Source organism: Ictidomys tridecemlineatus, chromosome 1 (assembly GCF_052094955.1).
Source record: "Ictidomys tridecemlineatus isolate mIctTri1 chromosome 1, mIctTri1.hap1, whole genome shotgun sequence".
NCBI classification, from domain to species: domain Eukaryota; kingdom Metazoa; phylum Chordata; class Mammalia; order Rodentia; family Sciuridae; genus Ictidomys; species Ictidomys tridecemlineatus.
Genome location: NC_135477.1, coordinates 74236592 through 74256991, shown reverse-complemented (window position 1 = coordinate 74256991; position 20400 = coordinate 74236592). Strand labels below are relative to the sequence as shown.

The following is a 20400-nucleotide window of genomic DNA, read 5'->3' as shown; positions in this document are numbered from 1 at the left end:
CCCCCTGGGAGAACTGGGACTGGGCTCCTCTCCCAGGGTAAATTGCAGAAGTGATGAGGAGTGTGGGGCAGGCTGGGGAATGCCTGGGTGGGCCAAAGACTTTCTTCTCAAGTGCATCTTCCTCTTCCCTGGAGAGAACCCCACGCCATGACGTCTCCTGTCTTCAGGACATACGCCTGGGATAGCACCTTTGCAGCCCGGTCAGCAACTCCCCCACCTCAAGGGACCCCCCAAGCCCGGGCCTTCTGGTCCCCAGTTTACACCACGGACCTCCTCCCTGTCTGTGCACATGCCTATGACTTCCACCTGACCACCTGGACTCCTACTCCATCTTCAAAACCCAGCTCCAATATCCCCTTCTCCTTTAACGTCCTCAAAATCCTCCTCTCGTCCACTTCCTGCTTTCTTTACCTGGTTCTCTTTTCCACAGTTACCCACGGAAGGTCGACTGTGTGCCAGGCATTGTGCCACGTGCTGGGAACACAATTTAGATGTACCTTTCAGAAAGATCAACAAGGTCCTGTAGCTGCTGCTGTCCATGACAACCAGGCCACCACACCACCACCCTGCTACGGCCATGTGCTCTGCTAGGCGACTAGATGAAGCACACACTCTGACCGTCCCTCTGGGCTCATGAGAAGCCCAGGTTGCTTGTGAATGTTGAAGGTGCAATTTGCATCTAAATAACTCCCTTGCTCTGTGCCCAGCTGCTGCGGGCTCTCTTGGGTCCCCCCTTCCAGACTTCTTGGGCTCTAATAGCACCCCTGCATCTCTCCTAACACTTCTTAGAGAGCTGCGCTCCAGGTGGGGGTTCCATCACATTTGTTAAATGAACACCAACACTGCACCTGATAAAGAGTGGCCGTGAACCCCAGGGAAGCCAGGCCTTTCTCCACTTCGGGTTGCTAATGAAGAAGCTTTATGCCCGCTAACATGGCACATCTTAATGGGTTTCCCCAAATCAGAGCCTGAGACAAAGTTGGTGTATGGGAAGCTACTCAGCAGGACTGCAAGAAGGAGGGCACCACAGACCTGCGGGATCAAGCCCAGTGCCCCTAGCCTGTCCTCAGGCCCGGATGCTGGAGACTCCTTCCTGCCTGAACTGTGCATCAGAAAGGTCATCTTTCAGACAAAGGGGGAGTTAGTAGACACTGGTGCCAGTCATCCACTGGCCAAGGGTTGTTCTTGGAGCTTTACAGTCCCTCTCTGGAGAGCTGGTAGGAGATGACAGACAAATGCCATATCAGACCAGCTGCACGGGCTGGTGTGGGGAGGTTGAGTCTTTCAATGAGGCCACAGATATTTCTTGAAACCCTACTGTGTGGTCAGCACTGAGCCTGGCTTACAGGCGTGGGCTGTAGGAAGCACGTGGGTAACCAAAACAGGCAAGGTTCCTCTCCTAGAGCTCCTCCTAGGGGGAAAGGGACAGAGGACAGTGAGCAAAGCAAGTGAGCTCACTTAGGGCAACTGCCGTGATAGGGTGGGGGTGCTCCTTAAGCAGCAGGTCAGGAAAGGCCAGGCTAGGAGGGGTCTCTGAACTGAGCACTAAGGGACAAGACGGGTGGGCTTCATGGCACAGAGGGACAAGACAGGTAGCCAGGGCAGGTAGCCAGGGCAGGACGGGATGATTGCAAATCCCTGAGCCAGGAAGAGTCCTGAGGTCCTTCATGTGGAACAGTGACAGAGGAGGGTGTGAGGGGTAGACAGGAGCTTCCACAGGTGTCCAAGGGACGGAGGGCTCAGTACCCATCTTAGACTCATCAGAATTTCCTTATAAACTGAAGGTAGGAAGGACCCAGGTGGTCACTGACAGGAAGTCTAAGAACAATAATCAACCTTGGGCTCTCCAAGTTCTGGGCACACATGAGGCCAAGGTAGGCAGAAGGTCCCAAGCCCCTACCCTTGTCTATAGGAACTATATCTTTTGGACTGGGGCGGGGGGGGGGACCCTACTCAGCAATTATAAGCATCAAACTTAAAAAAAATGATGGTGATGTTCTTCCACCCACCCCTTTAAATGATCTCCAACCCTGGAAATTGACAAGATTGAAAAACACAGATCTGACCCTAACCCTAACTCCTCACCCCTGACCCTAACTCCTAACCCCTATTCCCTGACCTTGACCTTAACTTCTGACCCTAACCCTAGCCTCTAACCTGTAACCCTAACCTAACCCCATGCCCTGACTTCTCCTGGCTATGGCTCTTTTAGCCCAGTGCCCCCAGCCTGTCCTCAGGCCCGGATGCTGGGCATGAGGCAGGGGCTACCCATAACCCCCCAGGAACACAGGCTAGATTCTCATGCCAGGGACACCCGGAGGCAGTGTCCAGCCTCCAGCCAGCATCTGTTTCTCCAGGTACTTAAAAGGAGTTTTGGTTTGTCTCCAGGTGGCAGATACAGCCTCTAAGGACAGTGTTTGAAAACAGTCCTAAAGGACATTCTCTGAACTACAATCACACTATCCCTGGTCCTGCCAGGCACTATCCCAGGAAATGGGGACACAAAAATGACACGGATACCAGCTGGGTTCTTAGTGATCTAGGGGCAGGCAGGTTGGCTGCAGACCAAGAAGCTGCCCACGAAGACAAATTAACAACCACAATGCCGCCCGCTCCTACCCCAGAGTGCAGGAGATGTGGATGAGGAGGCCCCAGAGTGCAGGAGATGTGGATGGGGAGGCCCCAAGCTCCACCTTTGCCTCTCTTCCCTGTACTATGAAGACAGCAGGAAACTCTTATCCCAAACCCATTGGTTCAGTCCCCACCCCAATTCTGCATCACAAAACCTTCAGGAACTGCTTTTGGTGGTGGTGGGGGGAACCTGGCTGGCCATTCCCACTTCCTTCCCAAAAAACCAGAAGTGGGCAGCGGGAGTATACCGGGGTTTCTGCCTCTCTGAGAATTGAGTTTGGTTCCCTTCCCCAGCCCAAGGGAGAGAGAGTGTGGGCCGGGAGTGCTGCACAGAGGAGGAGCTTGGCCATGGTCAAAGTCTGCAAGAAGTTGCTGGCTGGAAAGCAACTGAGCGCAGAGAGTGATGTGCCGCACAGCAGAGAAGAGCCCGTGCGACTCCGTGGACAGTCCACACTCTTCCTGTCACCCTAGTTCTGCACCCTCTCCAGGTGGGCACATAGACATTTACTGAACTACATTGGGCACAGGAGAAATCCGCTTAATTTGATATGACCACCACGCATCTCTCTGTTGAAACGCATGCAAAGTGAAAAGTCCCTTCTATCCCAGGTCCTGGTGAACCAGATCCTTTGCCACAAAGCAGCAACTGGGAACAGCCTCTCTCATGTTCTTACAGATCAGTCATCCATAGGTGTGAGGTGCTGGGGACGCTGGGATGACCCCTGAAGTTGGAAAGTTCACAGCCTTGGGTGGGGATAAACACAAGCTAAAGAAATCACCCAGAGGCTGGGGATGTGGCTCAAGCGGGAACGTGCTGGCCTGGCATGCGTGGGGCACCAAGTTCGATTCTCAGCACTACATAAAAATAAAATAAAGATGTTGTGTCCACCGAAAACTAAAAAATAAATATATTTTTTTAAAAAAGAAATTACCCAACTTCCCATTACTTTGCACTGCCAGGGACAGAGGCCCAACTTAGCCAAGCGTGGTCATCATGCAAGGTCCTCTCCTCACAGCAACTCCAAGTCGGCCTAAGGATCCCTGGTACTCATGGGGAAACAGGCAAGGAAACAGGCCTTGCCTGAAGTCTGGAGCTGGTGAGTGGCACAGACCTGCCTATCTGGAGGGTGCCTACTTCCCAGGGCCAGTCTGACCCCCACTGCAAGGCTCAAGTGTTGGGGTGGCCACTTGGTGATGCTCTGAGAATCCTAAAACTACCCCTGGGCTGTCTGCCTTTTACCTGGCCTTCAACCGGACAGATGGCACTGCCAGGCAGGGCCCTCCTGTCAAGGACCACTTATTTCTGCTGTACTTCTATGCAAGCACCCCATTGCTGGGCAGAGAGTAGCCCCATGTCCTGGATAACCAGCTGCTACTGGGGACATGTCAGGGGACTGCCAAGGACAAACAGCCAAACTTTCAAACACACTCAGAACTCACACAAGTCCTAGCTGGCACCGCTGCTGGATGAAGGCTGCTGGGCCCTGACTGCCATTCCTTTCCTGTCACGGAGGGGCCTACCAGCTAGCCCAGACACGCAGCCAGTCCCATTATAGGCTCTTGTCTGCAGGGGACCAGCTAAGCCACCTTTTTTTTGGGGGGGGGAGGGGTGTTTGTTCTTCTTTGGAACTCATGGACAGGTACCAATGCAAGGGTGAGACCAGAAATGGGAAGTTATCCAACCCTTTGCACAGATGGGCCAGTACCTGGGGATCTAGCCACCTAGTATCCTGCTGGGGCACGGAAGGCCCATCCAAGCTGCTGGCAAGGAAGGGCCTCGAGGGCAAACTCTTTGGACATTGCTGTCCGGTGCATGGCTCATTAGCATCTAAAAGTTCTGAGAGGTCAAACCACAGAGAAAAGCCTTAACTCTGCTCAGCTCAGCTCATCCCAAGTACCACAAGCCATTCTGCTCATGGTGACACCTATTAACATCCCAAGAGGAAGCAAGTGTTCCTGGGAAAGCTCTACTGTACACTGAGGCAGGCGTGAGGGGGCCCTGGCAATCTGTCTAATGATGAACTGGGTGTCTGCAATCAGAGGGACTCAGATCAGGCTAAGCCGCTGACAGACTCAGGGGCTGTCTTCTGTTCCTGGTCCCTGACAACCTGTTACTATAACTAAGCAAGCCCCACGTGGGGCCTGATGTCAGGATTGAGGATGGGGATGAAGGAGAGGCAGGCCAGGTGGGGACGGCCAGGAGAAGAGCCTAACTGTCACTCAGAGAGCTTCAGGTCACCCTGCAGGCACTCAGCTGCCAGTCGGGCTCAGGGCATGCTCCAGGCCAGCATGGGGGCCAAAGTCCAGGCTGAAACCCATGGGCCCTTGGTCACTTGGGAGCACCCAGGGCAGAGAGGGCGCCAGCACCCCTTGTCTGTGAGGCAGAGGGGTGCCCTGCGGCAGAGGCCAGAATGGGACGCAGGCACAGGGGAGCTTTGTTCCACCCCTGCCGTCGATGGCTGTGCGGACGCTCTGTGAATGGCACTGTTGTGGTATTTTAAGAAGAGTCTACAAATAGCGCTCACTCAGAATGGGCCTCAGAGCCAGGCTCATGAATGCTGCTGCATCGCGAGGGCGGCCAGCCTGGGAGCTCTGGCCAGGACAATGGGGCCTCACAGGGGACGCAGGGCAGGATGTTGGGTGACCCTGGCCTTTTCCGGGGCTCTGTGGCCTTATTTCCCCTGGACTCGTCGGGCCCTCCCTGCACAGCCTCATTCTCCACCAGTGGCTTCCCAGGAGTTTACAGGGAGGAGAGGCTCCCCAGTCCCTCTGAATAAAGGGACAGGGCCTGTGACATCCTTTCAGGGCCTGCCACACCGGATTTCCAGGCTCTGAAGATGTCCTGTAGGTCACAGGGGGGGGGGCCACACAGGAAGGAAGGATGTCCTTAGATTCCTGTCAGAAATCACTTCACGAGGTGGCCAGAGAAATTTCAAAGCCCCATTGTCCTGGCCGTCAAGGACTATTAACTGGAATCTTTCCAGAAGAGTCCATCCTGGAAGACAGTTGATGAAAGAAAAAAGAACATGGATTTGGGAGTCAGTCAGAGCTAGGTGCAAAGGTAGCTTCTCCTGGGGTATCTGGAGGGCAGGGGGTTATCTGCCTCTCCGGGCCTCTGGTCTGGTCTCTTTACAGTCACGTGGGGAGGGTTGAGCAAGGAGAGGCATGGATTTTGCTGAGTGCAGCACAGTAAGCACCAGCAATTGCTGGCTCTTTCCTCTCAAACAAGAGACCGTTTATTTAAGACACGAGAGCACAGCACACACAAAATGTGTCCAAGCGATGGCTGAGAAACACAGCAGACATAAAGGGAACCCCTTTTGGACCCCTGAATCCACAGACATCAAAGCTGTGGAGTCCCCATGCCAATGAGCAAGGCACAGAGAGCCCCTGATGCATCCCAGTGGTGGAGGATGACCAGGCCTGCTTGTCCATCACAGGCCGAACTGAGTCCAGGTTAAGGGGTACCTGCTTCTACATGGCCCGGGTGTGTCATGGAATTGTTAACGTTCCCTCCCAGTGTTATCCTGGGGGTCCACATGGGGAGCTGACCATGAGCAGCAGAAGTATAGCAGAACCCCCCATTCCTCAACCAGCCCTCAGTCCAAGCAACAGTCTGAGCAGACTTGGGGAGAGAGAAAAGGAGCTTCTCCAGGCCCAGGTTGCACCCCAGGCCCCAGGAGGAACTCAGATGGAGGGCAGCCCTATGCGTGATGAATTCTCAGAGAGGAACCTGGTGGAACTAAGCCACAAAGGAGAAGTAGCTGGTCTGTGCCTGACCTTTGACTCCTTCCAAACTGGATGTGACTCAGGGAGGCCCAATCCTTTCGTTTCAAGTTTCATTAGTAAAAGACCTATGCTGCTTTTCTTTCTTTTTACATTTTTTTTTTTTTTTGCTGCTAAGGATTGAACTCAGGGGCACTTAACCACTGAGCAACATCCCCAGCCCTTTTTTGTATTTGATTTAGAGACAGGGTCTTATTGAGTTGCTTAGTGCCTCGCTAAATTGCTGAAGCTGACTTTGAACTTGTGATCTCCTGCCTCAGTGTTCCAAGCTGCTGGGATTACAGGAGTGCACCACCGTGCCCCGCCATACACTGCTTTTCTTGTCACACTTCAGTGTTCTCTACTGCTATCTGTCAGGGGGGATGCCTGCTTTTAAGTAGCGCTGACATGGAATAATCACAAGGGTAGACAGCCTGGGCAGGCATTCTAGTGCTGAGTGGCCGTGAGTGGGAAACTATAGCCCTCTGTTTCCTGGCCTCCAAAGCAAGACTAATAATAGAATGTATTTGGGGGTTTCTGTGAGGATTGAATGAATGCCCATATATAAAGTACTCAAGTCTGGGCTTGGCCCATAGTGTTATATGTATTATAAATGCCATCATGTCAAAAAAGCAACAATGACCTCATCAGTTTTTAGAGTCTCACCCTAAGCTCAAGCTAAACAATAATCATTTCATTACGAAGCATTTTCTGTGTGTCAACACCTTGGTGTACAAATGCCACATTAACAGAACTTGGTGAGATCGTTGGTATCCCAGTTTCAGACAAAGAGATCCCCCTTTGGCTCAAAGAAGTAACCTGTCCCCAAGGATGGATAAATAGTAGTAGCAGAACCAGAATTCAGAACCAGGTCCAACTCCAAGCTCCATGATTTCAACATTCACACAGCTTCCCTGAGAACAAGCCATGGGGAACCTGCAACTCACCACTTAGCATCCAGGTAAAGTTTAGGTAAAAGGGCTAGACCTCTCTAGAGAAGACCTCAGTGCAGGTTCGTATGCTGGAGATACAGCTGGGTGACACAGTGCTTACCTCGCATGCACAGAGCCCTAGGTTCAGTCCCAAGCATTGGAAAAAATCACACACCTTGGGAAGAATTAGCTTCTTAAAAAGTCCCATCCATAGAGTATTGTCACAATTTGACTTGTGCTGCCACTCAAAAACAAAGACAAAAACAAAACAAAAAAACCTTACAGAGCCTTTTCACTATTTGATCTGACTCCTAACTCCTAGCTTACTCTTTAGGAAATCCCTATGGCATTTGTCCAAAAGAATCAGCAGCACTTCTTTAATACAGAACTATGATACCACCTGGGGCAAACAAGAGCCAGCTAAAACTTAAAAGGAAGATAACATACATGGGGAACTTTGAAAAGTTCCTATACCTGAAACATATACCTGGAAGGCCATGTGCATATCCATGTGCAGGAAAGACCTGAGAGGACCCCAGTGACTTATCTCTGGTACAAGCAGGAAATGAAGACTAAGGCAGAGTCTTAACCTACCTAAACACTGAAGGTGTGCCCAAACACACACACACACACACACACACACACACACACACACACACACACTCACACGCATGCACATACACACGCATGCACATATACTCAGCAAAGAGTAGGAAACTTACTGTTTCAAGTCATTTAAAAATGTCTATGGCTAAGTGCAGTAGCATATGCCAGTAATCCCAGAACCTCAGGAGATTGAGGCAGAAAAATTGAGGCCACCTTGGCAACTTAGCAAGACCCTATCTGAAAATAAAAATAAAAGGTCTAGGGATGTAGCTCAGTGGTAAAGCACCCCTGGGTCAAGCCCAGTACTGCAAAACAAAAGAAGGGAGGGAGAAATGGAGGAAGGAAAAAAGGAAGGAAGGACAGATACACTAGCAACCCCAGCTACTGAGGAGGCTGATGCAGGAGGATTGCAAGTTTGAGGCCAGCCTGGGAAATATACCAGGACCTCATCTAAAAAAAAAATAAAATAAAATAATCTAGGGAAAATCATTAGCTGACCACTAAACTAAGGAGAGATTTCAGACAATAGATTGTACAGACTTACACAATGAAAGTCACTAAATACCTACAACCACTACCACCTGGGGAAGGAAGGTAAAGCTGATTTGCAGAGTTGTCATTCTATTATCTATAATGTTCAGTTTTCAATAAAAGACAGGGATTAACAGGAAGGCAGGGCCCATACACAGAAAAGAAAATTAGTAAATAGAAACTGTCCTTGGCTTAGCTGTTAGACAAAGAATTCAAATCAGCCATTGTAAATATACTCAAAGAACTAAAGGAAACCATGTGTAAAGAATTAAAGGTAAGCATGACAATGATATCTCACCAATTAGAGAATATCAATAGAGAGACAGAAATTATAAAGAGAACCAAATAGAAATGCTGGAGTTTAAAAGCGCAACTGAAATTAATTATTCACTTAGGGGCCCAATTAGATTTTAGCTGGGAGAAGGAAAAAAAAATCAGTAAACTTGAACATAGGAAATATCCAGCCTGAAGAAAAGAAAAAGAAACATGGAAATGAGGAACAGAACCTCAAAAATTGATGGCACACCATCAAGTCTACCAATATGCACATGATGTAAGTCCCAGAAGGAAAGAGGAAAGAAAAAGGATATTCAAAGAAACAATGGAGCTGGGCTCTGTGGTGCATGCTTCTCAGGAGGCCGAGGCAGAAGGATTGCAAATTAGAGGCCGGCCTGGGCGACTCAATGAGACCCTGTTTTAAAATGTAAAAAGGGCTGCAGATGAAGTTCAGTGGTAGAAAGTCACTAGGTTCAACCTCCGGTACCACAAAAATAAAAAATAAATGATGACTGAAAACTTCCTAAATTTATTGTAAAATATTATACAACGAAGAAGCTCAATGGACTCCAAGAATGATTAAATTCAAAGAGATTTACACCTGGACATAGCATAGTCAAGCTGTCCAAAGAATCTTGAAAAAAGCCAAAGAAAATGATCTGTCACATCCAAGGGATTCTCAATAAAACTGATAGATTCCTTACTGGAAACCATGGAAGCCAAAAGGCAGTAGGATGATATTTCAAAATACAGAGTAGGCGGAGCAGAGGTAGGGGGGTGTTGGTGAGAAGGGAGAAAAGCAAGCAACCAAAAATTCTTGTGTGTGTCCTTATGCTTCTGGGACTGAACCAGGGCCTCACACAGGCTAGGCACTTTACCACGGAACCACAGTCCCAGCCCGTTTTATTTTGAGACAGATTCTCACTAAATTGCCCAGGTTGAGTTTGTGATCCACCTGCTTCAGCCTCCTGAGTAACTGGCATACAGGTAATGCAACACCAAACCTAGCTAAATCAAGAATTCTATATCCAGCAAAACTATCTCTCAAAGATGAAAGGAAATGAAGATCTTCCCAGGTTGACAAAGACGAAGGGCATTCAAGCTTTCTATCCTAGCAGATCTATATGACAAATCCTAAAGGGAGTCAGTCCCTCAGGTGAAATCAAACATGAGATGGTCACTCGGATCCACATGAAGAAATGAAAAGCATTTGTATAGTCAGATATAAAAGACGGAATAAATTTATTTTTGTAGCTCTTGCCTTCTATTTATGCAGATAACTACATAAAGCAATACTTATAAAACTGTGGTAATGCATGCAAATGTAATTATTATGACAAATAATTACATTTATAATTATTTATATAATGGCACAAAGGGGGGGGGAGGGAATAGCTATATTGGAACAAAATTGCTATATACTACTGTGTTAAGGTAGTATTCATATATATATTAATTTTTTTGTGTCAGGGACTGAACCCAGGAGTGCCCTTTAATTTTTTATTTTTGGGGCAGAGTCTCACTAAGTTGCTGAAGCTGGCCTCAAACTTGGGATCTCCTGCCTCAGCCTCCTGAGTCACTGGGATTACAGGTGTATATTAATCTATTACTAATCTATATATTATGTGTTATTTTAAATTAAAGGAAGGAGTAATCCCCAGAACAATCACAAAGAAAATACAACTAAACACTGTATAGAAACAGTAACAATTAAAGTGGCACATTAAAAAATTTATATTTAATACAAAAAAAGGCAGTAATAGAGGAATGGAACAAAAAGAACAGAAGACATAGGAAACAAATAGCAAAACATCTTAAGGTAATGTAATTACCTTATCAGTAATTACATTAAATACAAATGGATCAAATACTCCAAACAAAAGGCAAAGATTGAGAATTCATTTTGAAAATGAGCAAACAATACAGTGTCTACAAAAGAAACATTTAAATTAAAAAGCACAAGTAAGCAGAAATGAAATGATGGAAAAAAGATGTACTATGTAAACATTACCCCCCCAAAATTAAAAATACCAGAAAAAAACAGACTGTAAGAAAAAAATGTTTCTAGTGACAAAGAGGAACATTTTATAAGGACAAAAATATTGATGCAGCAACAAGATATAATAATTACAAGTATATATGCCCCTAAGAACAGAGCCCTATAACTCATGAACTAAAAATGAACAGAATTGAAGAAAAATTCAACTATAATTGTTAAAGACATTAATATTCCTCTTTCAATAACACAACTAGGCAGAAAGTCAACAAGGAAACAGAAGACTGAGCAATAAGAGGAACCAATTAGATCTAACATACATATATAGCATGTTCCACCCAATAATAGTGGAATACACATACTTCTCAAGTAAACGTGGAATATATTCCAGAATAGACAATTCACTAAATCATAAGCCTTAAAAAAATTGAAGGACCAACTAAAACAAAAGTATGAAAGTATGTTAGTGACAACTGAGGAATGAAATTAAAAATCTATTTTTTATGGAAGCTAAAGAACTCACTCTTAAATCCCCAAAGAATAAATCACAACAGACATTTAAGAAACATGTCTTAAATGATGAGTGAAGAGGAAAACACATGAAAACTTATGGGATGCAGTGAAGGATGATTAGAAAAGACAGCTGTAAATGTCTACAGTATAATATAAATATCATATAAAAGAAGAAACATCTCAACTCAAATAGCCTAGTCTTATACCTTACAAATGGTAGACAAGGAACAAATCAAATCAAATCAAACAAATGAAATGAAAGAGGAAAAAAAGAGAGACAAGACCAGGAAAACCGTCGGGAAAATCATCATCAACAACAAAAAGTTGGCTCTCTAAAAAGATCACCAAATTAGACAAACTTTAGCTCGACAGACCAAGAAAAAGAAGACGACTCAAATTACTAACACCAGGAATGGGAACACTACTACCAACCTTATAGAATAAATAATATGAACAACTGATCATCAACAAATTAGATGATTTAGATGAGATGGACATATTCCTAGAAAGACACAAACTACTGAAACCAACTCAAAAGAAATATAAAATCTAAATAAACCCTCAACAAGTACACAGATTAAATCAATCAATAACACATTTCCCAAAAGAAAAGCTGGCAAATTCTACCAAGCATTTAATAACAAATACCAATTGCTCACAAAGTCTTCTAAAATATGAAAAAGGAGGTAATAGTTCCCAATTCCTTCTACGTAGCCAGTTTTCCTCTGATAGCAAACACAAAGCTACCCCAAGAAATCAACATACCAATACCTCTTATAAATACACACATAAAAATCTGCCCCCTGCAAAGAAAGGAAGGTCTGGCAAAATATAATGCAAATCAGCTGATAAACAGATAAACAAAATGTAGCATAGTCATACTATAGAATATTATTTTGCCTTTTTAAAAGTGAATGAAGCAGCAATACATACATGAACCTCGAAAATATTAGGCTAAATGAAAGAAGTCAGTCACCAAGGGCATATGTCATACTTTCATATGAAAAGCAGTCAGTGGTTGCCTGGGGCTGCAGAGCTGGGGAGATGGGGTAAGGGGGAGTTGTCTCAAGAAGGAGAAGTGACTTCTAAGGGGCATGAATTTCTTTTGTGGTAATGAAAATGTTTAAAGTGAGAGTGTGGTGATGGATGCCTGATTCTGTGAATATACTAAAACCCACTGAGTTCTCTACTCTGAATAGATGAATTCTATGGCATGTGAAATATATCTCAATGGCACTATTTCAAAGAGCCCAGTGATAGGTATTTGGGGGAAGAGTCCAGTAAAAATTATAAATTCAGGTAGGATGTGCATTAGCCACATAGCTACACAGCCAGGTGGAGTTAGGGGAGATAGGGAGCGCTGCTTCAGGAGTTCAGTTCATCTGAATATACCCTATAATGGTCCCCTGGAGGTGCAAGGACTCACAGAAATGAGAAAGCACACCTCTAGACCTATTATGTCCTCCTTCCTTCTCTGTTAAGGGTTTTGAAGCTTTCTGGAAGGTTTTTCAGCTCCAGTAGGCAAGGTAAGGGATGCCAGGCCTTCCAAGGACTGGTTCTTTTGGGGATCATAAGAGCCTACTCTCTCCCCTATGCTAAAAGCCAACCGTATTGGCCTTGGCGATGTGCAGATTAAACAAACCTGCTACAAACATGGTCAAAAGAGAGCTGCTGACCCATTCCTTGCTGGAACCACCCTCTCCCACCACTTGGATCACTGCTGGGCACATTGCCAAGCAGGTGGGAGAAAGAACTGGGCCTGCTGACACGCTACTGCTAGGAGCACAGAGCAGTTCTGCGTTTCCTCAAAGAATCGTCTGCAGTTCAATCTGCTTGAGACCTTATGGATCAATTAGTCTTGCCTGATTCTCTTTCCAAATGAAGAAACTGCAGGGCACAGTGGCATACACCTATAATTCCAGCAACTCAGGAGGCTGAGACAGAAAGATTGCAAGTTCAAGGCCAGTCTCAGAAATTTATCAGGGCCCTAAGCAACTAAGCAAGAACCTGTCTCAAAATAAAAAATAAAAAGGGCTGGGGATGTGGCTCTGTAGTTAAGGGCCTTTGAGTTCAATCCCCAGTACCAAAACACACACACACACACCAAAAAGAAGGAGGAGGAGGGGAAACTGAGGTTCTGAGTGGTAATACAGCTAGTAAAGGGCAGAAATAGGACTCTCACGGGCTTTCTAAAATCTTTGAGATGGGTGTGCCTGCTCCTACTTACAGTGGAAATGCACAGACTCAGAGAGGTGAGAAGGGTGGCCTGTCTAGGAAATGGAACCAAGCCTTCTGTCTGAGGCGGATTCCTGTTTTGAAAAGCCCTCAGGGCTTCTGCCCAGGATGCTTAAATGGGGAAAAAGCAATTTAAAAAAGGGTTACTTCTTAGCAATAGAGCGGGATGAGTGCAAACCCTGAGTCATAGACAGGAGGCCTTCCTTAGTCTCCATGCCCTGAACACGCACCCTAGAACCACGAGGCTCTAACACTCCCAAGTCTTGTCCTCAGCCTCACCTCATTCCACGTCAGCTCTCGAAATCATCAGACACAAGGCGGCCACACCCCCTGGCTTCTGCCAGCCTCGGCAGCAGCCCTGCCTTAAGAGAGCTTCTGGCTCACTAGGCCAGGGGACCGATGTCATAGGACAATGACCTGTGTGCAGTTACGCACTGTGGTAAGTATCTCTAAGGAAAATTACACAATGGCAACTAAGCAAATAACAGGGGGTCAAGGAAGCTTCTGCTGTGACCTGAATGTTGTCCTCCCCAGCAGTTCACAGGCTGAAACTTATCCCCACGGGACAGTATGAGGTGGGGGTTTCTGGGGAGCCGTTAAATCATGAGGACTGTACCCTCAGGAATGAGGATAATGTCCTTATAAATGAAGCCAAAGGGATGGTGCTTGTCTCTTCCAACACACAAGGACATGTACAAACTGCCATCCCTGAGGACAGGCCCTCATCAGACACCAAATCTGCCAGCGTCTTGACCTTGGACTTCCCAGCTGCCAACTCTGGGGAAAACAAAGGTCTGTTGTTTATCAATGATCCAGTGCAAGATATTTCGCTACCCCAAGCAGACAAAGATTGGCCTCCCCAGAAATACTGAGGCCCAGGCCCAGACAAATGTTGGGGTGCCCAAGTCGCCAAGATGACGTGGGCAGAGAAAACCTGTGGGCACTTAGAGGAGTAAAAACAGGCCTGGTAGGAGTAGAGGCTGGGAGTCCTGAGAAGCTGGAGACAGCCTGGGCCACCTGTGAACGGTGTTGAGAGTTGACTGTCAATGTCACTGGAGCCAGTGAACATTTCTCAGCAGGGAGCAGTGAACTCCAGAAGGCAACCTAAATGGGTCACTCTGGCTGCAGCTGCAGAACCCACCCTGAGGGTCCACAGGGGAAGACCTGTCAGGAGGCCACTGCAGCAGTCAGTCAGGGGCAGGATGGTGGTGGCCAAGACCAGCATGCTGACGTGTGTTGGGGGAGATGGGAGGTTTGGGAAGTAGAACTGGCAAGACTTAGGATGGCATTAGAAGAGAAGGAGGAAATGGATGCTCTCATCCAGAGGACAGCCAGGAGGGTCACGGAGTAGATCAAAGAGGCTGGGCTGGGGAAGGGCCTGGATGTTGATGTTTCTACTAGCCAAAGGGCTGAGCTGTGGAGGCCAGCTGAGGAGCATCACTGAGTGCAGGTCTCTGGGGGCAGAAGCAGAAGAACCGCTGGGGAAAGAGCAGACAGTACACTTAGCCTGCCGGCTGCAGCGACCTGCACGGCCTCAGCCCTGGCACACCTCTGCATGCCTGGAAAGCCCTTCCCTGTTGTCTCTGCTGGACTGTGCCTCATCTTATTAGACTCTGCTTGTGAACAATCTGCTCAGGGCATTCTCTGACCCTCAAGCTGGGTGGGATCCTTGTCCCCCAATCCACCCAGAACACTCCAGTTTGCTCTCACTCTCAACTTCCTCCCGGTCCAAATGCCACATCTGCCACCTGGGTCGTTACTTGGCCAGGTTCTGAGCCCATTGGGAATAGACCCTGTACCCTTCCCAGCTTTTTATCCCCAGCACCTGGTGCAAGGCCTGGTGTGGAGTGGGTGCCCAAAGAATGGCTGCTAAGTGGACGGGCAGAAGATGGACAGCAGCTGCTTAGTGGCAATCTTGGAAGACTGCATAAAAAATGGAATCCTCTCAAGAGAGGGGCTCAGAGGTAGTATAGGGGTTTATTTAATAGACCAGTCCTATCAGCTTTCTGTCTACCCATCCTGCTCTGGCTCAGCAGCCGTGTTCCCACCTGGCTCTGCGTCTGGCTGTCAGATGCTCCAACAAGCCCATGCCTGCCAGAGCCTACACTTTGTCCATCAGCAAAGGCGCCAGAGGAGCTTATCCCCAGAGCTCACTCTGTTTCAGCAGCCTGAGCTGGACCCAGTGGGCTGGTCTCTTCCAAACAAGCTGCCACTGGGATCAACAGGCTGGACCCTGCCATCAGGTAGGCCCTGTGGCCACCCATGTCTCTGCTCACCCTCTGTTCTCTCTCCAGTGTGTTCACAAAGCACCCATCAGGTGTGGTGTCAGATCCCAGAGGTAACAAGATGATCACCACCCACGGGAGGCGGCCAAGACATACAGCACTGCTGAGAATGAATGAGCTGTCCTGTGGGCCAGGGGCTTGGAGATGGCAGCAGGCCCAGGCGCCCCCTGCCTGGGGCTGGGTCCTTCTCAGCCTAGCTGAAGGTATGGTGAAGGGGATGGTGTGGAGAGGGAAAGAGAGGTCCAGGCTGTGTGATGGGACGGGCTGGGGGGGAACGAGGGAGACATAATACCCGGCAGACCAAGAAGACAGCCTTTCCTACAGGTAGTGTGGGGCCAAGGCAGGCTGAAGGAAGGGCATGAGGTGACTAGAGCCATGGGTGGACACTGGCTTTCAGGAATGGACTAGAACAGGCAAGAAAGAACCTAGGCTGGCCGTCAGGAGTGGAGATGACCAGACGAGGGCATACCCAGTGGCGTGGTGCCCTTGGGGGAAGGATCACAGGAGCCGTCAGCCTTCAGACATGGAAAGTGAAGAATGTGGAGGTGAGAACCAGAAAACCTGAAGAAGGGCAGGTGGGGGCTGGCGAGGGGTTCCAGATCTGCAGGCTGAGAGGGACACTACAGAAGAGGACTGAGGGGCTGCTGCTCAAGGGAAGTCACAATTGTCAGGGCCCTGATGGAGACAGAGCTCAGAAGAGAAAAGAATCCCACAGCCCAGAGAAGCGGGGCAGGAAGAAGATCTGACCAAGGAGAGGGAGGAGAAGGACTGGTCAGGGCACAGGAGGGGACTGGGGGGCTCTCAGGTGCTCAGAGCACCAGGACTGTTTGTGTGGTCCAGCAAGGCAGAGGGTGTCAGGGGTGAGTGGGGAAGATACAGGGCAGCAGGGCCAGGCAGGCTGCTTTTGGGGTGCTCCTGATAGGGGAAGGGACAATGGGCAAGGTGTGTGAAGTGCAAGAGTCGGGGGACAGACTGGTGTCGTTGTAGTTTTTAATTTTCCAAATAACAACTCAGGCAGGTTTCTGAGCTGACAGGAGAAGCCATAGGGAGCAGAAGGGAGTCTAAGGGTTTCCAGGAAAGAAGGGGACATGACAGTGGACAAGACTCTGGAGGACAGAGGAAGGCTTCTGACACTAAGACAAACAGGGAGGGTGAGGGGCCCAAAGTGCCGAAGTCACCTGGGATGATCAGCAGCATGGTAGAATGTGCACAGAGACCCACCAGTCTGCTCTCTTGCTTGCCCCAAGTCTTGACCAAAACCTGACTTAATATTATGCTCTAGTGCCACCTTCTTCTCTCAAGCTTCAACCTTGGGCAACAATGCCAAGTTGAAGAAAATGAAATGTGCCATTGAATGAACCCACTACAGAGCCCTAAATATAGAAGCATCTGGGAACATCCCCAAAGATGATAAAATCAGACTGATGCCTCAGAGTTCAGAGAAAATGTATCAGCCCCCTGCTTTTAGGGGCATGTAATCCTCTGCAAATTAGATCTTGCTCATTGACCTTCCAGCTTCTCTAGGAGCACCAGGAACCCCAGGCTGCTCCACTTGTAACAATCCATCTTGCATAGCATAGTTGGTGTGATTAATATTGCAGCATATCACTGTGCCCTGAAAAAGGCCTATAGCAGTTTCTCCCACTGTGCTGGGCTGCACTTGCAAGTGGCTCCTGGATAAACTCCCAGGCTCGATTGTAGCTGTTGTACTGGGGATGGAACCCCAGGGCTCTCTACCACCAAGCTATATTCCCAGCCCTTTTTACTTTGTATTTTGAGATAGGGCTTCACTAAGTTGCTCACGCTAAGCTTGAACTTGGTATCCTCCTGCCTCAGCATCCCTAGTAGTTGGGATTGTCGATGTGCCACCACATCCAGCAGGTCCATTGAAAGGTTTTAAGGTGTTTTTGCTGCTCTCCTCATGTGATTACAGATTATTTAAGTTCTTCTACTGTACCAAGTACACGTTTACACAGAAACTGTATGCTAGAATATTCTGTTGTAAAAGTTTCCATTCAGAAACATCCAGGTATAAAATCAGTAAGAACAGTAGTTGTCTTATCTGTGACTAATGGGCTCTTTTTGACCTTTCCTAAAACACACACACACACACACACACACACACTCACTTTAGTCTGGAGAGTCAAAATTCTCCTTAGTAAGGTGGCTTGTAATAGCTAAACATACAATGCATATATACACTGATACACAGATCTCAGGAAGGGACATACTGTGTTACTGCTATGACAACAGAGCTTAATGTTTAAAGCAGCAATTCTTTAATTCTTTTATTTTCCTTGTGTGTGTGTATATGTGTGTGTGTGTGTGTGTGTGTGTGTGTGTGTGTGTGTGTGTGTGTAGTACTGGGAATTGACAAAAGGGTTACTTCATTACTGAGTTACATCCCCAGGTTTTGTTTTGTTTTGTTTTGTTTTGTATTTGAAACAGGGTATTGTTGACAAAATGCCCAGACTAGCCTCAAACTTGAAATCCTCCTGCCTCAGCCTCCCAAATCACTGGGATTACAGGCATGCACCACCACAATGGGCTTATATCAGCAATTCTGAAAGTGCATCTAAAGATATGTGCGCCATGAGACTCTGTAAAAAGCAGTTTCTTTGGGCAAAATTCTGGAAACCGAACCTACAATCTATCTGATGCACAATTGCACCAACAGAGGCCTGAAGTAAAAGACCTTTCAAACTTTGACAACTCATGATGCCTTTCACTTGAGCAAATAACCCCATCCCCATTTATTGCAGAACTCATTTTGAACAATGAACCAAACTGTACCTGCTTAATCAGACTGCCCACATTTGTTCACAGCACTTGAACATTTGGAGATTTTCACATTAAAAACCTAAACATCAGCCTTGCTTGTACCATGGACGTCCAGCCCCATGGGTTTTCTCCTGCCTGCCAGGGAGTGGCTGACTGTCCACTCTAGCACCATTGGGCTTCTGTCTCACCCCAAACTTGGCAAGCTTTGCTCTTTTCCATGGGCTGCAGAACCATGTAGGCACTTCAAACTGAGTCCCAACTCCTAGGCCGCTGCGGCTAGCTTTCCTCTTGGGGTGAGTGGGAGGCCAGCTGGGGAACACTCCCAGACCAGGCCTGTTCCTCACCTGTTCCTCACCTCCATGGGTCCTGAAGCTCCATAGCCCCAGCAGACAAACTTAGTAGGAGGACATGCCTTTGGTTCCCTTCTGGAGCTTAAGGTACATGCCCTCCCTAACCAAGGCTTTGCAAATCCAACCTTGCTCCTGGGACACAGGCTAGCCCTTGCCTTGTTTACAAAGAGGGGTGAGAAAAGACCAAAGGGCTTACTCAGACTTTGCTCCCCCAGTGAAATCCTTGCTGCTCTAGGCTCTAACTTGTTCTCTGAAGGCATCTTTAGCAAGCCCCTGACCCCCCAGTATTACTGTGGCCCTGGCTGCTCTCACAATGAAGACCATACAATGGATTTTGGCTCCACCCTCCAAGCTCGAAGCCCCACAAGCAAATTATTACTGTTATTATTATTATTATTTATTATTCTTTTAATCAAATGCTAAGAAAATGGTTGCAGTGGAGTTGTAAGAACCATGCGACTATTCACACTTCCCATTTGGTTTTGGATGCAAAGAGGTTTGACCACAGATGAACTGTCCTATGTTTTCCCTTGGCCTTAAAAAGTCCTGTCTAAAGTGGGTACTGAGCCGGATATGGTGGTGCAACCTCTAAACCCAGCAGCTTGGGAGGCTGAAACAGGAGGATTGCAAATTCAAAACCAGACTCAGCAAAAGTGAGGCACTAAACTACTCAGTGACACCCTATCTCTAAATAAAATGCAAAATAGGGCTGGGGGTGTAGCTCAGTGGTCAAGTGTCTCTAAGTCAAATCCTAGTACAACAACAACAACAACAACAACAAAATTAAAGTGGTTCTATTATGTTTGTTATAATCATTATACATGTTGTAAGCCACCTCAAACCCTTGGTGGTTTGAACACTTGTGACAACATTATCACCTGTACAACAGCCCTTCAATTGCTTGATACATTCACGTCCCATGCACACTTTGGTAATTTTACCCAGGGATGTGCACATACTAAACAAGTGCTATGTCACTGTGCCCTTTTATTTTATTTTTTTATTTTTAGACAGGGTCTGGCTAAGTTGTCCAGGCTGGCCTTGAACTTGCAATCCTCCTGCCTCTGTCTCCCAAGTAGTTGAAATTACAGGTGTGCCACTGTGCCCAGTTCATATCTTTTGTTTATCTGGATCCAGAATACACTATCAAAGGAACAGGATCTGGTCTTCCTTTAGGATTTACAGGCAAGGATTCCTAGTGGGTCATAGAAGTAAGCTTGGGGAACTCCTGAAACACAGCTTCACAGGTCCCCAGAGGCTATCCAGCAGGTCAGAGCAACCAATCGGAAATCTGCATGTTTAACTGGGGTGGGGGTGGGGGGTTGGTGAGTGTTATGGTAAAGCGAGTTTGAGGAGTTACCAAGGGACGCACCACTAAGTTCCCCATGATCCACAGGGCTCGTTCCAGGAAAGCAAGGGTTAAGTCGGACGTGCTTCTGACAGAGGTCCGGCCTCCCTCAGGCAGCCGCCAACTTCCTAAGGGTGTTTTAGGCTTTGGG

The 20400-nt window shown here is 47.5% G+C and overlaps 1 protein-coding gene across 7 annotated transcripts in view; it reads right to left on the bottom strand.

Annotated features, from left to right (window-relative positions):
- Positions 1-20400, bottom strand: part of Arhgap22 (Rho GTPase activating protein 22) — a 191130-nt gene that overhangs the window by 48085 nt on the left and 122645 nt on the right. The gene's annotated exons all lie outside the window — the stretch shown is intronic.